Source organism: Cygnus atratus, chromosome 5 (genome assembly GCF_013377495.2).
Source record: "Cygnus atratus isolate AKBS03 ecotype Queensland, Australia chromosome 5, CAtr_DNAZoo_HiC_assembly, whole genome shotgun sequence".
Classification (NCBI taxonomy): Eukaryota; Metazoa; Chordata; class Aves; order Anseriformes; family Anatidae; genus Cygnus; species Cygnus atratus.
In genome coordinates, this window is record NC_066366.1 from 17,393,764 (window position 1) to 17,409,673 (window position 15,910).

Below are 15,910 nucleotides of genomic sequence, written 5' to 3' on the forward strand. Positions count from 1 at the left end.
GCATAGTTTGTATGCAATTTGGGGCAGGAGGATGGAGTTCAAGTCAGCTGAAGTAGTTTGGATAGCCAAGACATCCTTTCCTGTTCCTTCTGGTTGGTGTGCAAAACTCTGAAAGGCAGAGTGCCTGCTGGTTGTCTGCTGCTTACTGCCTGTAAATATTTGAAAAATACATAAATCTGCAGTCCCACTGAGTTGTAATTTGAAGGATTATTGCAATGTTGGATGCAGAGGGAAGCTTTGGTGACACAGTGGGAGGAGGCAGCAGATGGTGGGTTGGCTACAATCATCCCGTTTTGGAGGGTCTGATATTCCTGTTCAGTATACAGTGTGCTGTAGGCATCAGTTCTTGTTACTGTGACGTGGGAGAAGAGAAGTGCCATTTCAACATCGTGGATACTGCCCTGCCATGGTCAGCCAAGTCACCAGAGCTTTGCACAGCTGGACAATGATATGATTGACTACGTAGTCTAATAATGATAAAGTTGCCAAAAGAAGCTCTTAGTCTCTACTATGAAACACATAACTGTTCTGCAAAGCAAGTTAACTGATTACTAGTTACATTTCCAGGGAGTGGAGTTGGCTTTTTGCAAGATTTTTTGATCATTATTCTATAAGCACTGTAGCCTTGTCTCTATATTTCAACGTTAATGGATAGAGTTGTTTCAGTAATGCTAGAAGCTATAGTCACATTATGTTACCTCAGAGATACCAAATAGTCCTGCTTTCTAACAAAAGATGTTTTCATTTGAAAATGTCAGCTCTATTGAAACCATTTTTTTGTTTTTATTGTTGTGTTTTGTTTGGTTTTTTGTTTGTTTGTTTGTTTGATTGATTATTTACCATTAAGGTACTGTGTTTGTGCAATGCAACAGCAAAGCTCTCAAAAATTTACACTGCGTGATTCAGATGACAGTTGAGCAGGAAAGTTTATCAAATAAAATGAAAGTTTTTATACTCCTTAATTATTGAGAAATTAGGTATGAAGTATATCTACAATTGTTCCTGATTCTGTCAACAGTATCTATTAATTGTCTGAGAAGTATGAGGGAAAGCAACAGATTCCTCCTGTCAGCTTCTGAGTAAAGCAAGATTTTGGAGAAAACTAATTTCCACAGAGAACCTGAATCCCAGTGGACCCATTTAGAAGGGTAATAATGACGGTCCAGCAGTACAAGTAGGAATTGAAAGGGAAGGGTAGGAGAGAAGGTAGAATTAATGGGAAATTCCAAGAAATACAGTTGAAAGGTAGACTCTCATAACATTTTTCTCTACAAGACCTGTAAAAATAATACAAGCAAAACTAAAAAATATTTTTGGTGACTGAGTTTCCAAACCTAGTAATTTGCTGGAACAGAAATAAGTTTTCTCCGAGGCACTTACAAAAACTTGCTGTAATGACATGTTTACAGAGAACATATACCATGATGAAAGGTAAACTTCCTTCTTCATCCTTTACAACACACCTTTTAGCAAAACTCTGTTCTGATACTTTTTATTCTAAATAAAATAGAGTATGAGGACTTGCTTTCTTAAAACTGCAGTAGCATATGAAGTTGAGTTTCAGATACTTGACTGAGGCTGCAGATCAGCTTTTTGTACATCTAAATGGTAATTTTACTGGTGCTTACATATTGCTGGTAAAGAAAAAGAATTTGTATTTAAGTATGACAGGAGCTTAGTATGTCTTGTTAGTATGTAGAGTACATTTAATTTCTAGGATGGGCTTCTTCAGGGAAGGAAATTGTTAAAAGAGGCAAACGTGATGTCAAACTAACAATACTCAATATTTCCAAATTTGTGTGTTGCTTTGATTACTTTTTCTGTTATGGTTTTCTATCAAAGTAAGGGGAAGAATACAGTAAAAATGATACAACTGCTTGCAGCTAAGATTTAATAAACATTTGTTAGAAGGTGATTGTGCTTATGTACTAAGAGCTTTGAAACCGAAGTATTAACAAATCTGACTCAATTCATTTCCAGAGATGATGTGGGGGAGTAAGGGGAAGTGTCTGCTCCCCTCCCTTTCTCCTTCCTGCTCCAAGGAAGGCAAAAATTGCTGAGCAGAAATACTGTTCAGAAATCTATATTAATGGGCTTATTCACATGCAGGAAAATACATTGTACATGGCATTTTTCATCTTTAGGAAAATGTGCAGCTTGAGTAATGGAGGTTCATTAAATCCTATTTCAGCTTTGCATAAGAAATGAGTTATCCATACATTAATGCTTCAGGAAAATGGATAGTATGCTTACTAACATGTAGAAAGGCAGTGAGACTTCCTTGCCAGTACAAATAACCATTAAATATCATACAAATATAATATTTGAAACTATCAAGTCTAATGTATTAGCTGGTTTAAATGCTGATGGGATGCATTAATTCTGTTATGCAAAAGTGATGTCTCTTGCAGCTGTCATGCGCTGCTTCTGCTACCATTTCTTTACAGGGATTTCTTTACTGTTTTATTAGAAACTTTTGAGAACTAATTCCTTGCAATCAGTTTCCTTTAATCTTATGCAGAGAGACAAACACTGAAGGGAAGGATAGGCTTTGTTGCAATTGCGGACATGGGAGAGCGTAAAGTCTTATGTTAGCAGGAGTTCTTATTGGACAAATGAGGGTAAATACATATCTCCAGACATTCATCTCATGTTGCAGCTCTGGAGGCTGAGCTGAAAAATTGGATGGCCAAAGCTTCCTTCTGCCTTGCCAGATGGAGCTTGCAGGCAGCCCCATGCCTGCAGTGGCTGGAGCACGGTGTCAGACCCCAGGAAATACTGTGGCCCAAGGCTCTACTTTGTGACATGCCTTATGGCCCCAGACAGGAGCAGAAAGCTTGCACAGGCAAAGAGCAGATGCACCAACACAGGTGCAGGGAGGTAAAATGAGACAAGACAACACTGCCCTGACACGTCCCTGGAGTTTTGTGTCTTCCCTGTGTCTGTGGTAAGCAGCAGTCCCGACAACCGTGGGACATTGCTTTTGAGAGCTGAGGGTAAGAGGGAACCTACTGAGTCCTGTTTGGAAAAATGGTTGTTTCAGTCTGTCTTATCTAGGCTGGGTGGGCAATATTGTGCACTAGCAAAGGGGAAGCTTCCAAAGTTCTGTAAGTATTCATCAGAGGTCTAGTTAAAATTCAGAACTACCTTTAATGCCAATAAAATTATTTGTAGGCCTCAAATCAATTCTTTCATGAAGTCTTGTTTCATCACAGTTGAATTCATTTAATAAGAGAAATTAATACTAAGGCATAGAATAAACGTTGAATTTAAATAAATAAATAAATAAAATTGATACAGACCTTTACAAATCACAATTTTTGTCTGCTATTTAACCTGCAGTGAGGGAATTAATTCTGTCAGGATAGAATAGGGAGTTTTTCAATCAGGAAAATCAGAGGGAAGGCAAATCTAAGTTATCAAATTAAAATGTGTAAGATTAATTAATTATTCAATTTCAAATGTAAAATATTGGCACCTTTTTAAAGGATGTGACTGGTGATAAAGTAACTTAGTTTTAATACTCTACAGACATAAATAGTATGAACAATTTCAGTAGCATGTAAAGATTGTAAACTTAATTTGGTGGAAAACTTAATCTGGTTGCCTTTGTGGATTTGGAAAATTTAGAACACAGATGTGGAAACTTTACTACTGCATTAATTGCATCATCTGCCTGCCACCCCCAGCAGAATAGTGAAACAGCAGATCAGTAGGAATGACTTTTGAACTGCCAGCTTCAATACAGTTATGAAGTATATGGTATAAATGTAAGGTTCCCTGCCTTTCTGTACTTTCTCTTTCTTCACAGTCCAATTGACATTCACATCTTTTTTTTGTAACTAACCACTTTAACTGGTACTAGTCACCGCACGGGAGAAGTTTCCTTGGTGCCTTTTCATGACCTCCTTTGGCTACAGCACTTTAGGAAGCACATGTGAGAGGATGTAATAATAAATAACCTTTTCAAAGGTTGGTTGCCACAAAGTTAATGAGGGGACTGAATTGATTTGCTTTCTGGTTTTTGTTCTATTTTTCTGGATGAAGAAAAAAAGGAAAATTTGATTGTGTAGTCTGGGAGGTATGTGTAAGCAAGCTTAATTAAAAGTTTAATTCATTACCCTAATGTCCCTACTTGGAGTCCAGTGGCAGCATGCATGTCTCATGAGCATTAGAAGCTGATGGAAGCAACTCCTTAAAAGCCAATTGATTCATAAACACACAAGAAAAAAGAGATATTCTTCTCAGTTGTGCATCCCACGGTTTCTCCGTTGATGTTGTCACCTGCAGTGTCAGGTAGAGCTTTGCAAGCTTTAATCCCAGACAGCTCTGAGAGCCTCCTTGGCGCATCTGAAGCTGGCTGCCCAGGAACTCTGCATGCTGTGTAGTGCTTCTTATATTTTTATTTTTCAACCTGGAGAATCTACCTGTTGAATATCTCAGTCCTCATCCCAAAGTTGTGATGTAATTGCAGCTGTATTAATACTTTAAACATCAGGCGTGACACAAAATAATTACACTGTGGGGTTTTTTAGAAGAAGCTCTCAATTTGATGCTGAAATCCTTTGATCTGGTTTGATATTTGGCTTCATGTGGAAATTTTAGATATAAGTATTGTCTTACTCGTGGAAAAAATGCAATTATTGATGATTTTATAGATAAATATACATTTAAAATGAATGGAAACCTTTTGAAGACCTCTGGTCCTTGCAAGTCACGAGGTCTTTGGCACCAGAGAGGAAGTGAAGGGACCTTTTCCTGCTTGTGGCTCAGCAGTGGTACCGTTCCTGTGGGGCGGGGAATCGAGCAGATGTACTTGCTGAGGGCTGCTTGCTTGTGTGCAGCTTTCGGCAGCAATCTGTTAAATACTGGCAAATGGGTCTTTACCAAAATTGAAGGAATGTTTAAGAGCTTTTGTTATTTTTTTGTATTCTGCTGGCCACATTTTCACGTTGGTTCCCCCTAGGCCTGAAGAGTCTGAGGGAGACTCTGATAGCAATGTCGTTACCCAGACAAAGGGATTCTGTATTGACATAACTGGCTTCTTCTGTTTTTCTGTTGGATGGTACCAGTTCTGCTGTACTAATGTTTTCTGTGAAGTGTGTACTGTTCAGTTCATCTCTTTGATAGTAACTTGAAAGGAATCTTACGGTGTGCTGGCATAGGTTTTAAACATTATCCTTAGTTTCCTTTTCTTCGATGGAAAGAAGTAAACAATAATTGTGGGGGGTTTTGTTTGCTTGTTTTTTAATATGAGGCTCGAACTTTGTCAAGGAGATGCTGGTAAAAATATCTGAAAATGCTTATAGTTATAATGTGTGTTCACCTGATGTAGCAATGTGTTTACATCTGAATGCTTGCTGAGATTTTGAGGGCATAAAATCTCTGCACATGGGTTGCTCTTGAGTTTTTCAGGCATAGGGAACAAGTAGCACTAACCAAATTGTGAAATGCGAAAAGTGTAAAATGTTTTTTTCTGGTGTTAACTGTTCTTTTATTTCTAAAGATATTTGAGGGGCTTGCCTGATGCCTGTACTGAATTAGTTTCCTTACTTTGAGTATAATAGTCTGGTTGTGCTGAACTTCTTTATTAATGTGTGGTAGAAAGACAAGGGCAGCTCATTTTTAATACTTTGTGCCTCATCAACTTGAAGAATGTAATTTAATTCAATTTTGGAATTTAAATATATGTTTAAGCAATAATTAAGTCATTGTAGCATTTTGTGAAACAGGCAGAGATACAAAATGTGAAGTCTTTCATTTACTATTACTTAATTTCTAATGCAAATTATCTGACTTGCTAATAAACAACTTTGCACTTTGGCTCCCCTGCTGTTGTATGCTGCCATGACTGAGCTTTTTATGTTGGTGACTACAGATAATATTTAAAGTAGTTGCTAAAATAGTAGGTAAAGAGGGCATGTATGTATGTATCTGAACTGTAGTATCTCTTTGTTCAAATCTGCGCTGTAATTGCATGAAGATGCATATTAAAGTCTAATGCAATTACAGTAAGACACAATACTCCACGGTGAGTGGTGGGAGTTTCCGTGAACTGGTAAGTGCATTTTTAAGTTGTTTACTATCTTAATAGTAAAGTTTTTTAAAGCACTTCAGGAAGATCCTGCTTTTAGCAACTAATAATTTTGCAACTAGTAATTAAAATTTTTGAGACATTTTCTGGGCTAGAAGGGGTAATTTTTTAGAGGTAAAGTGTTTTAAAGGAAAGAGTTTTAAAGGAAAACAGTTTCCAAGAGCAACATTGAAGAAAAGTGTATAATTCTTCACAATTTTAAAATCTAAACAGTGTAACTATAGGTACAGAAGATCCAATTTCTCAAGGCCTTGATTGGGTACATGGGCCATTTCCTGCAGAGCCATTGATGCACTCAAGTTCAGAATATTTTCTCTGTCACTCCTCCTGCAGGCTGCTGGAGGACAGGACAGATTCAGGTGATGGAACTGAAAGCAGCCTATAGCAGCCTATCGCCTATGTCCTCCGCATGGGGAGGAATAAAGTTTTCTGAGTTAAAGTAAGAGAGAAGTAAAAATAAATAAAAAAATAAATAGGGAAAAGGAGTGGAAATTCCAGAAGGTGAAGACGCAAGAAAAGATTGTGAGGGTGTGATACCAGGTTACTTAGAAGCAGGAGCCACATAATTAAATGCAAGGATAGAGTAGAAGAAAACAGGAGATAAAATGTTTGGTTTTCTGAGAAAATTAGAATGAATAAGTTTCTAACAATTACTGTTTTACAGTTGTGTGTCCCAGCCTCCACTGTGATGACTTAGCTTCCTCTGTGTGACCTTTAGTTCCCTGCCCTGTTACACCTCTGGCTGCCTTACTCTCACCTAGTCACTAGATGAGCAAAAGCTGACATATGGTGCCTGATTGTAAGTGATGCATTTTTAAGTTTTGGCAGGCCAAGAGGAACAAATAGCAGTTGAGCTTGTACTCTGGGCTTTCCTCCAGAGGGAGCAAAAATTTAAATCACTTTTCTTCCTCCCTCCAGCCAGAGTTCGCAAACATTTGTTGTCTTTGGTAAATTTGTTCTACCTGGCAAATTCTAAGGGTGACTGGCAGGCAACACGTCATTTTTTCCTGTTCAAAAAAAAAAAAAAAAAAAAAAAAAAGAAAGAAAAGAAGCTATCAGGAAGTCAGAACGGGGTCACTGTAAAGTTCTTCCATTGTGAAAAACATTAAGGTTGATGGAAGGAGGATGTCTTGCTTTGTCTTAGGACAAAATTGATGTTCTGGAGTTGTATTTCTTTGTGGGCTCTGCTTCCACCCAATTTAAAATGAGGGACCTGCTAAAGAGCAAGCAAGCTAGTGTTGGTGTTCACCTGTGCTTCAGCCTCTGATAGACTGCTTTGACTTAAACCTGTACCTTATACCACTGATGAATGCCAAGAACCTGACAAATAGAGCAGTTCCTTACCAAGCCTTTTGGACGCTAGGTCTGTCCTCAGAGGCTGTGGCACGTGGGTGGGGATGTTAGATGTGAACGATGGGCAGATGTACTGGTAGAAGAGCTGGTGATATTGCAGGGTGCCTACACACTCTGACACAGCATTACATCCTGCATTCTGGAGAAATAATCTTTAGTCTAAGTTAAGCCTAAGTTTTAGTCTAAGTTTGTTAAAATATGGACAAAAGATTTGTTTTAAGAGATAAACATTTCACTAAAACTGATTTCATGGAAAATTTTCCAACAGAAGAATAATGAAGCTTAAGTTAAGTACATGCACTGGCAAATAGTGATATCTGCATATTCAGGGGAAAAAAAAAAAGACTCTTACCTGTGTATCTTCTAATTTATTTGAGAAATAAAAAAGCATGTTGTGTGCAGATAACAGGCCTCAGAATAAAGAGTTTTATGCTACCATTGAAAACTAGGGCTGATACTGAGCAGCTTGTGTGATCCTTTAAACTGGCAGTTCCAATGACTGATAGAGTAGCACTGTCAGATTTATAGACAAGTTGTAAGGGTGCAAGTTGTAGCAGAGGTGGTTTATATCTCTACTGTGAACAACTCAAATAACATGAATTTTAAAATACACTTAAAATTAAACTCTATGCATCTTAAGTTAGGCGCCCAAGTTACTTGAAATGCTAAACCAAAATTTTTACCGTCTCCAATACTTACAATATAAACACAGTGTATTTCCAGAAATTAAGCTGCAATTCAACCAGCAAGCAAGGAAAGGGGGCAATATGGAGAGATTCCAGTTGAACATTAACTTAATTAAGAAAAGTAACTGCCATTTTAAATAACACAGAACTCTTTCTCTTCATCAGCTGGTATCTGTGAAGTCAGTGATTGTTTGCTATTGCTACCAAAGTTGTGGCCTAAACTGGTCATGCTTTGACAGAATTACTGAAAACTATGATGCTTTTAGACAGAAAAACTGTTAGGATGGACATTTCTCAAGCTGGTTTGCAGATAAGCAAACACAATTTGGAGTAGGCTTAAAATAACTGAAGGGTTTAGTGTAATTAGAGAAATGGTTTGAGGTGGGAATATATTTCAGATTAAAGGTAGAGATGCTGCCTCCTTTTCAACGTTAATGAGGTTGTAAAATAATATGGTAATTAGCCAGGATTTTTTAGAGGTATGTATGCAGATTAAGCTCTAATTGAAGCCCCCTCTTCACTTTACAGTAAAAGCCTAAAAAATATAACTTTAGCACTCTGTACTGTCTTCTAAAGCTCTCGGAGAAGAAAAAAGTGAGGAAATACTTTTGGAAAAAAACTTAACTCTATGCATTTGGCAATACCTTGCTTGTTTTGAGCCAGAATTTGAAAGTTATTTGTAACATATGCCTTATATGCAAGTATCATAATATCTTACAGGAATTTTAACACTGATGAATAAAGCTCTATGCACTTCTGTACAACGTAGAACTTTAAGTGAAATACTCACGTCTGTAAAGCTGAAATGAACAATCGGGGCTACTCAGATTTCTTGTGGCTAGTGCTGCAGTTAATTTCCAGGAAATGCAGGACAGGAGGAAGATAATTCCTAGAGAACAGGGCATGATGGAAACCCTGAGGGATCCCTTAAATTTAATTTGAAGTTTAAAGCTGAAGTCAGGAATGTTGACTAAATTGTACTATAGAAACACCAGTCAAGAGATTCTGAAGAAGGCTGGTACAATCCCCTGCGTTACCATGAAATGTGCCAAAATGTGATGACAATACTGCACAAGAAGAAGGGAAAAGGTGGGCCTTGCTTTTCAGTAAGACAAGGAGTAAGTAGTCCAGCTTAGTTGGAGGCTGGTGGAATGCTCTAGTAAAGCACCAAACGTGCTTGACCTTCCCTTATACACTTCTGCGTTGTTGGCCTTTGGCAGAGACAGGACATTGGGTCTGACCCAGCATGGCTGTACTTGTATTACATTGGCTTTTGCTAAAAAGGGAAGAAAAAAATTCCAAGTCCTGTCTGATGTGTGCCAACTCTGAGATAAGAATAGAGATTATCAGGCTTCGTGAACTAGTTAAGATGCTGCGTCAGCTAGAGAAGATCTTTATTGGTGTAGATAGTTATGTTTTTGTATGTTCATACCATTATTTAAATCTGAATAAATCTAGATTTACATCACTGGTTCTACCTTTTTTAATTGTCCTATTTGCTAACCTTGAACAAGTTATTTTCCTTGTTACTGTGGTTGCTGTGAGAATATGGACTACCTTTAGCAAAAACATTTGGAAAATTATTGAATAAAAAATCTATATAGAGAGTCAGTGTTGTTATTAATAGCTGAATTTATTTCTTTTGTGTAAATACTTTATTAAGATGCTTAGAGATAAAATTCCTCTTTCTGTGTGCTTTGGTGGTAATAATAGCAGGGGCTAGAACTGCAACTGATTTGGGTAGACAAATGCAATAAGGAAGGAGAAATATTCTGGTTACTTAAACATATGTACATATTCGTACAGTCTGTTTATTTGTTCAAGGCTCATAGTATGAGCAATGAATATTAATATTTTCATAGTGCAGGCTTAGGTTGCTCAAATGCTTGATAATTACAACTGAAAATTGCCACTAAGTATCAGGTATAAGTGGTGTGTGCTGTAGCAAAATACTGATGTGACTGATAGAACAGCTGTATGAAATGGTTTGAAGGACTCTGTATTATAAAACCCTCGTGTTGTGTACTAGAATGACACCTACCCAAACGTTTAGTGTTTAGTTTTTACCTTGTCTTGTGAGGTACTTGAATTGACTATTCATTTTTAAAATGCAAATGAAATTAATTAATTAAGATAAGGGAATGAAGCTTTTCATTTTTTAATCTCACTTTGCTACCACCCTCCCCTCACCATGCTTTTTTTTTCTCCCTACCAGTATAAATGCAAGAGAATAATATTTCTCTTTTTTGAAAAAAAAAAAAAAAAAAAAAAGATGATGACTATATACACTCATTGTGTTATATTTATATATAGGATTGTGACCTCATCATTTACTTCGTACCCTATCCCTACATTTCCCCATAATATCAGATTTTTCTGGATGATTTTTATTTCCAGGAATTTGTTTGACTTCCCATTTTGCCATACCACTATGTTACTTTACTGATCAGAGTTTCAGGAACTTAAGATAAAAAAAGAGGGAAAAAAATAGCCAAATCAACTGACTTGGGTATTATTTCAGATTACCTAATACCTTCTCATTACACACCAAAAAATATGTGCAATTGAAGGCTGGCTAAAAGAATGTGGACTGATACACACATATATACAGGGAGAAAGTTTATCCTTGCTTCTACATAAAGAAAAATTGTGTAACTTCTGTCTGTGTCTTAAAATTTAATATTTCTCTTTTAAAAGCTGCATTTCTTTGAAATGTCTTATAGCATAAATTCATGGTGGTATATAGCACTGTTACTCTCTTTAGAATAGGTTGCCTCTTCTATAGCTGGTTAATCTTCTGGGCAACTCTGTCAATCATAGGGCTGGAAAAAAAACAGCATAATCTTTCCAACTTTCTAATGCTTAAAAAATCACTTTGTAGCTGATATTTTTTCTTTTTGGTAACTTAGGGAAGAGCTGTTCAGGTTATCAAGTATTCAAAATCCCATAAAGACAACTTCACTACTTGTTGAAAAATGTGAAACGTCTTTTTAAGTGGAAAAAGTTATTTATGCTGTCAGGCTTTACTATAGTCTGTAATGTCCTCACAGTGGAAAGGAGACCTGTGAAATATAGAAATTAGGGAACGCCTATGTGTTTCTCCTTTGTGTTATGTTTGGCATATACCTCTTTATTCAACAAATTAATTTAAATGGAAAATACACAGCCTTGCACTTCTCGTGACCAAAGTGATGCTTACTGAACTCTGTAGAAACAGCACTGATACAAGAGATATGAAAGATGAATATATAGATAACGGAAGTATATAAAGTATTGCCAAAGCATCCTCATTTCCTTTCCCGTTCCTTTATGGGGCCTGAACACAGCCAGCTGGAGAAGATATGCTGATTTAGCCTTTCAGCCATGGAGGAAATGTTATGTTGGCTGAGAAAGAATTATACTACATCTTTTCTATTGCAATTTGAATTTATATGCCAGATAATAAAGTGAGAGAGAACAGCAGTGGAAGGGCAGGGGCGTTGGCCTTTTTTTTTTCCTTCTCTGTTTTGTTTGTTTGAGTGCCAGCTGTGCCAGTGAGGCTGTGAAACACTCAACTGCTGAACATGCTAGTAAAGATACTGTCACTGGATGCTGCAGTTTAAGAGCACCTCTCAAGCTGGAATGCAAGAGTAGTAGTAAGCATCAGTACAGGAGCAGTGTTTTTCCTGAAATATCCTATTGTGAGAATCTCATGACCTCAGATATTGAAGAGCAGAAAAGATGAGCCAGTGTTTTTAGTTCTTCTGTGTGATTCTGTTCATTTCTTCTTTACATTTTAATTATTGTTCCATCATTAATATTCCTTGCACTGCTATCTTCCACTTCCTAATAAGGAGTTTATCAATTTAAAATTTAGTGTGTCCCCCGTATTTCTGTTCTAATGAGAAATTGAGTCTACCTTGAGTATAAGATGGAGGTAGTTATCAAGTATGTATTTGAAAATATTTTCATGCAGCCCTTCTCCCAATCACATTTTGCTATAAACTTCCAGATAAGCATATGTTCTTCTGCAGAATAAGGAAAATCATTTAGACTTGTCTTATATGACTGAAAAGATATTGGCAGGATTGATCAGTTGTACAGCATAAATATTACGCATGTGTTTTTGGTGTATGCTTCTTACAAAAACCAGTATTGTTGGAAGATGGGAATAAATAGTTAAGAAAAGCAAAATAGAGTAAGTAAACACCTTCTGAAAAATGATAAAATGTTTCCCCAAAATAGACAGAAATGATTACTAGTTATTTAAGACATTATCATGAGAACCTATGAAAAGATTCTATTGAAGACAGTAGCAATGAGTTGTGAATTATTCTTTAGCATAGTATCCTGTTATTGTTCAAGGCTATTCCTTACCAAACAAGAAAATTTTGGATACAAATTGCATTACAATGCAGTAAAAGATATCATCACATAAGGGAATCTCTGCATGGAACAGCAGCATATTACAGAGAGATTACTGTGAGTTTGGATATATGGTTGACTACCTCTTGCTGTTCCTGTTTGGTTTGTAAGTGGGTTAGGTGGGGACCATCTGTGTATTTTTCCATTTGCTGTGCAAAAAAGCATGCTTATTGTTGTAGCTAATACCTCTTGAACAAGTAATTCCTGTTCTGAGTGCTACATGAGCTGTGAAAGTTCTGTAAGGCCCTCAGCTGGATGATCAATGTCCAAGAATCATGAGCAATCAAATACAGAGTCTTCATTAATCTTGAAGGCCTTAATTACTAGAATTCGCCAATTTTCCCGAAGTCATTACAGTAGATGACTATAAATGGAAAGGTTGACCCCTTCCAGCAATGACAGGAAAAGTTTTTTTCCACTGGAAGTCTCCTATATGTTACAATAAGATTTGTTGTACACATCATTTCAATTTTACATGGTATCAAGACAGGTAACTTCCCCCAGACAGTAAGTATTCAGAGAAAACATTCTTTATGTGCTTTTAACTGGGATTGACTGGCAGAAAATGCAATAAAGACTTCCTCTTGAATAGATTTCCAACATACCCTTCTATGGGCTTGAACCTAGCCTCCGTAAATTGACTCTCTAAGCCCGGAAGGAATTGGTGCAATTGCTTTTCAGATATTGTGTATCAATTCATGAAAAGGTTTAGGTATTGTTTATTGCATCTAGCGAAGATTAAAAGAGGCTTTTCCTTTTCTGGGTGGGGGTGGGCTGTGGTTTGATTCTTCTAACACGTAGCTGGCTGTGTATTGAATAGATCTTTCCCAGAAAAATGAAATTGCAGGAGTGCTGCAGAGAGGACATAAAAAAAGGTTTGAAAAAAATTATTTTGATTTGCATCACCTACTGAAAGAAATGAGCTTGGTGAGGATAACTTCTCACTCATGGGTAGAGCAAGCCATCTGACTGAAGGGTTTGTGGGCTGAGAAGGCTACTCCATTGTTCACAGCTGTGCTTGTCTGAATCTCACGCGTGAGCCATTGGATAACTTTTCCACCTTAGAAAATGGTAGTCCAGTTCGTTAATGCTGGCAAATTTAGACCTAGATGATATTTCTAAGGGCTGCACAATTGGAGAGAATAAACAAAATAATTCCCATTTAAATTCATTTTTTTTCTCTACCTTAAGGAGAGATTGACAATAGACCAAGTAACTGTTTTTGTTTCCAGGTAATGATGATTATCTCCACTGGAGTGTACTCTATGTGCTGTTTTTCAGATTGAAATCAGCAATGATACACACAATACAAACTTGCCTCAACATATTCTACAGTTCTGATGGTTTCCATCTCTGTATTTTATTGTTTTGACTTTTGTTTTGGAGTAATTCATGCTTTAAGATGGAGTGTAGTTGTTCTAGTTGTGAAATGGAAGCTAAGTTTCATGGTTCTGCCTCCACCAAGTGCTTCAACCTTTATTTTCTTCATAAAGGTCTTTATGAAGGATTTAACACTTCTACCTCCTACCTCAGGTACTATTTGAATGGGCTGTTAGTGAAGCAGAACTTCTTGCTGTCTTGAAAAGTCTACACAAATGATGGCTTTTATGTTGAATGAGTTCTGAGTTCAAATCACAGCTGTCTGTCTGACCAGTCTTTTTGTTTCCCTTTCTCCATTGTTAAGGCTATAAAATTATGGAAAGTCTAACAGCTGTGCACAGTTCTTGAGCCTTGAAGTGTTAGAGAAGCTACATGAACAAGTATATCTTCTAATATTTAGTGTTTTTATAGAGCAAAAGTGGTTTTAGATTGACTGTTTTGGGGAAGGCTTAAAGTTTTTATGTTTAAGATTTGTCACAGTACCACATGCAGAAATGTTCTGCATTTTATAGATGTATTTTGCATTTAACTTTGTATGTAATGAATCTTGGATTTATACAGCCCAAAGTTAAAGTAATGTGTCGCCTATGTAAATAATGAGCTATGGATTTTAAAATCACTAATTTTATTACCATAGTATAGAATTAGTATTATTCTGAAAACTTTACTGTGAAATGGACACTGTTTAATTTCAGTTTGAGATAGAATAGAAATTGACTTTAAAGATTTTTACATATTGAAATTTGACATATATCACAGATAGCAGGGACCATTCAGCCTCATGTAGAGCCACACACTGTACACAAAGCATCTGCTTAGAAACGCTTCTTCTTCCTGTTTGAGATCAGACCTCTGAACAGGCTTGTAACAGGATGTCTCCTTTGTTTGTCACTGATAGCTGAAACCTATATGCATTCTGTTGCTGAGTACTTACACCTTCAGGATCAGAAAAACTGCTGCCAGCAAGGCTGGTTGTGAGAAAATTTGACCTGCTTTTACATTTGGCACCACTTTGCCTGCCAGGACCAAGTAGACTGTGAACAGACCTTCCACTTGTCTTCAGTGTATATGTCCAGTCTGGAACTAAGAAAAGGGAATGCAAGCAAAAAGCAATATTGCAAAAACTTCCTCCTGCCCTAGGGGGTAAGGGAGCTTGGTGGGAGAAGGGGTGTAGAGGTTGCAAATTCAGTTCATTTGTGTGTGCACAATGGTTTTCCATCCTTCTTCTGCCTCTAGTTCTTGGCTGTGCAACACTGGAGTAGGGAATCAGTTTGCTTGCTGTGACTCCTTTAAACAAATTTAAACTGTTCGTACCATAAGATTATTGCAGGTTCCCTTCTTCTACCACATAAATGAAAAGAAATGGCTACACATCTTTTTTTTTTTTTTTTTTATTTAAACCTACATTTTTGCTTTAAAGGCTGTGATGAAGTTTTCCCTAAGTAGTACATCACTGGAACAGTGTATTATAAGCCTGTATTTGTCAAGTAGTAGAGATCAATTTGTATATTTTATTACCAAACATTCATGTTGTGCTTCTACTTCTCTTTCATTTCCATGTAAAACACAAAACTTTGTAACATTTTGTCAGTTTAGTATTCCCACTTGCTATGTGTAAATTGAGGTCTAAAACTGGTTAGTTACAATAAATATGCTGTACAGGAAGGGAAAATCATAGTTGCTTGTCATGTTTTTCATCTGAACAATCATATACGTCTATGTTATAGTCAGGTAAGCATACTTTGAAAATGCCTAAATGCCTATTCATTTCATTAATTGATGGATGAATTGATGGTGAATGGACCCTAAATGCTCTTTTTTTTCCCACCTTTTTTTTTTCTTTCTTTTTTTGGACGGGGGCATAGATATGTAACATTGATCAGGTGAATGGCACCCAAGAAGTTTTCCATTATCTGCTTTTGGAATTTCAGCTTTTTAGTGAATGATATTATGAATTTGTTTTGTTTTGTTGACAAAAAATAAAGAATAAGAG

General features: G+C 36.8%; 1 protein-coding gene across 2 annotated transcripts in view; it reads left to right on the forward strand.

The window, feature by feature from the left end:
* The window catches only part of SHANK2 (SH3 and multiple ankyrin repeat domains 2), a 307,767-nt gene that overhangs the window by 155,269 nt on the left and 136,588 nt on the right, over positions 1-15,910 (forward strand). The window lies entirely within an intron of this gene.